Source organism: Ipomoea triloba, chromosome 14, assembly GCF_003576645.1.
Source record: "Ipomoea triloba cultivar NCNSP0323 chromosome 14, ASM357664v1".
In the NCBI taxonomy this organism is placed as follows: Eukaryota; Viridiplantae; Streptophyta; class Magnoliopsida; order Solanales; family Convolvulaceae; genus Ipomoea; species Ipomoea triloba.
This window is the reverse complement of record NC_044929.1, coordinates 17,186,096-17,190,288: the sequence shown is the minus strand read 5'-3', so window position 1 is coordinate 17,190,288 and position 4,193 is coordinate 17,186,096.

Genomic DNA, 4,193 nt, shown 5'->3' with positions numbered 1-4,193 from the left:
TCTCGTGCTTTGAAAACTTTTAAAGGATTTTTCAAAGAAGGATCTCTAGGCAATATAAACAAAGGTTTATATCGATCAGAGAACTTGCTCTGATACCAATTGTTGGTCCCAAGGGGATGGGGTACAAGTCTAGAGGGGGGGGGGGGGAATAGACTTGTATAAGATTTTGCAAATCTTTTCAACCTCTCGTGTGTATTGAACTTAGGATGTTTAGGTTCGATACCTCACGAAGTGAAGACAAAGTTTTATGCGCAGCGGAAATGTTATCCCCTTTTAGTTAGCACGAGTAGTTAGTTCGAGAAGTGCGTTTATATGCAGTGCAATCGAGAGGTTAGCGAGAGATAAAAAACAGTAAGTAAATGCAAGAGAGATTTTTAAGTGGTTCGGCCAACCCGCCTACGTCCACTCTTCTTCCAGAAACTCCCTGGAAGGATTGCACTAAAAACTTCCCTTATTAGTACAATATCGAGCGCTTGAGCTTTGATCACGAAGCCCGCCTCAAGCCTCAGGATCTTCACAAGACAGCTCCCAGGTTACTCCGCCTCTCCAAGGTCTTTCTCCTCGCTTCCAGCTACTCCACCTCTCGAGCACTTGACCTTTGATCACCAAGCCCGCGTCAAGCCTCAGGATCTTCACAAGACAGCTCCCAGGTTACTCCGCCTCTCCAAGGTCTTTCTCCTCGCTTCCAGCTACTCCACCTCTCGAGCACTTGACCTTTGATCACCAAGCCCGCGTCAAGCCTCAGGTTTCTTTCACTCGGACAGCTGCCAGGTTACTCCACCTCTCTTGCTTAATCCAAAGCAAAGTGTTTTTGTTTGTCACAGTTGAATGTAACAGGCTCCAATCTGACCACAAGCTATCGTTGAATCAGCTTCAATGTAGAGCAGCTTCGGTCACCTTCTGGATGTATAACAGTTTAAGCTTTGTAACTCTCTTGAAACACTAAGATGTGTTTTCTCGCTATTTTGAATATCAGGATGATATTCCAAGTTGAGCACTAGCACTTGAACGTTTTAGACTGACACTTCTTAAGAATTTCGAACTCCTTCACTTCACTTCCCTGTTCCCCCTTTTTTCTTCTGTGTCTTTACGTCCTTATATATGAGAGTAGAGGAATAATTCCGTTGGAGGGAAAATTATTCCGTTTGAAATTTGTCTCCCATGCTGATCATGGGTCTTGCGTATTTTCAGCATATTTCATGGAGTGGTGATCTTGTAACTTGAACCTCTTTGTCTTGTAGTGAATATTCCATAGTTCACTTTTTTTGAGTCCATGCTCCACTTTCGTCTTTTGGTAAAAGTTACTCTTTTTATATTCCCATTATACCTTGTTTGTAGGGAATCAGACCACTTCAGCATTGGTGCATCTTTTGACCGTTTGTGGTGGAAATCTGACGTGTCATCCATTTCCGCCCATTTTGAAATCTTCACGTTCGGCACCTCTTCATTATTCCATTTCCATGATATTCTTCTTCTCCAGACTTTAAGTATGACCGTCATTCAGCTTTGTTGGAGAATTGTTAGTGTATCGAGACCAAGGTTGATATCTTGATCGCTTGATGTCTCGAACTCAAATATCGAGAGGTCTATCTCTCGAATTCTGTTTATGTCTCGAACTGGATAACTGTATCGAGAGGTCCTACCTCTCGAACTCTGCTTATGTCTCGAGACTTAGTTGATGTCTCGCAGACCCTTATTCCTCCAGTGTTGTCCCATGCTTTCTTCTGATCTGTCTATATGATTACAACACACGAGACTTCTAAGATGTTCAAACAAATTTCCCTCAAGCTTAAATATTTTCCGAGTTGAGCTCAAAGTTACTCGGTTGTATCTTCGCTCTTGGTTTACTTGTCGAACTTACAGCGTTTTGCCTATGCGTCGAGACTCGGGGATTTCTACTTAACAGTTGGTATCATCAAAACCTATTACATGATGTTCCTAACACAAAGTACGTCCCAAAACCTAGGGAAGAATGGACGAGTGATGATAGGAAGAGAAACAACCTTGACAACATTGCCAAGGATATCCTCTTCAGGGCAATAGATGAAACCATCTTCCCACGAGTAAGAAAATGAACCACTACAAAAGAGGTATGTGACACTTTGATGTTGATTGGTGAAGGTGACGAACAGGAAAAGGAGAACAAGCTAACTATGGCGATGAAGAAGTTCGAGGACTTCAAGATGAAGCCAGGAGAGAGCATCAACAGCATGGAATCTCGGTTCATGAAGTTGTCAACCGAGATTAGTGATCTCAAGAAGGATATCCCACAAAAGGAGCTAAACCTGAAGGTCTTACGAGGCCTTACCAAGGAGTGGGAGATGAAGGTGATCACAATGCGCGATCACAGGGATCTGAAAAACACCACAACCGACCAACTATTTAGAGATCTCAAAGCCTTCGAATTTGAGATGTTCCCGAGAGATGAGGACGTGGTGGACAGACGGAATGTGGCACTAGTTGCTGATCAACCAACCACATCCTTAAGGTCAGATCATAATCCCACAAATCTTTTATCTGACGAACAATTTGCTCTTTTTATGAGAAAATTTAGGAAATTCATGAAGAAGACACCGGAGAGCAATACAAGTTCACCTTCCTCCTCAAGAAGGAAAAATGAAAGATATACATCCAAGAGAACGGAGGAAGAAAATCAAGGTCTATGCTACAACTGCAGGAGACCAGGGCATTTCAAGGCCGAATGTCCTTATCCACCGGTAAGCAAGCATCAAGGCCAAGAAGGAAAGGATTCCAGAAGGAAAGAGGAATCCAGGGAGAAGCCAGCACAAGGAGGCTTCAAAAGTTCATCAAAGACACATTCGCGCAGGAAGGCGCTTGTGGCTGAAGAACTTGAGAAGGCAATCGAGGATTCCGAGACATCAAGCTCTAGTGAGAGCAGCAGCAGCTCAGAGGATGAGAGGGGGCTCATCTGCTTATACACTACAGAAGAGGAGGACCAATGCTTAATAGCTATTAACAATGTGGTAACCTCTACTTCTACATCTCGCTGCTCTATCTCTACTTCTCAATGCTCTTCTTTTAGAAGCGATGAGGATCCCTTTGAGACCATGGAATTACTTAAGAGGGACCTCAGCATCGCTAATAGCACTCATGCTAAAGTAATGGATGAAAACAGCAGACTAATTGCTGAAAGAGAGATGCTTAAGAATGTCTCGAACGAGAATTCATAGCTAACTCTTAAAGTAAGCAACTTAGAAACTGAGATCATCCAACTTAAGGAAGAATGCAAAGCTCGAGAGACTAGAGAGCTTAATCTTAGAGAGGTTATTGCATCATATACTAATTCCTCCAAAGCTGTGGAGAAAATGGTTAATGATCATAGACCTACAAATGATAGAACCGGACTAGGGTTCCGTCAGAACTGTCTCTCGAGAGATAAACAGACGAACGGTTTGGGAACTTCAAGCAATGGAGGATCTCAACCCAAACCAAATAAAGGTCATAAAGGACCAATAGGAAAGACCAAAGTAGCTATTCTCAAACCGTCCCTATACACCAGAAATGGAAAGTATAGGAAAGCTACAAAGAATGGCCGGATTACCAATTTCGAGAGATCACCTAGCTATCTCTCGCAAGGCCATTCCGAGTACAAGAGAAGCTATATTCCATATAATGCGCCTCAAGGCAAATATGGAAGGTCTGAGATTCATAGAGATAGGAACTCACGGATGGAGGAAGGCAGACACTACCCATCCGATGAGGATTGGTCACAAGATTATGAACCGTGGAATAAACCTTAGTTTCAACGGTACCACGTGACCAAACAGGCTACGAAGGGCATGGTGCGTAAGTTCGAGGTCAAGCCTCAACCTAAACTGATTTATGCACCTAAGAGGCCCAGAGTCTTTGCTAGCATTCCTTATGATTATCAATCGTATAATGGCTACATTGCACCTAGGCCTGGAGTAATGGGCCCGAGGTATAAATGGATGCCTAAACCCACTAACCAATCAGGACCAAAAGTTTGGGTACCTAAATCTGCTTGATTTGCATGCAGGACACCAGGGACATATGGTTCATTGACAGTGGATGTTTGAGACATATGACGGGAAATCTAACGCTGCTAGAGAACATCCATCCTATCGAAGGTCCCTTGGTGATGTTTGGCGACAACGAGAAGAAAGGACGCACGAAGGCTGCTGGTGAGATTCACAAGAATGAATTGGTGATCA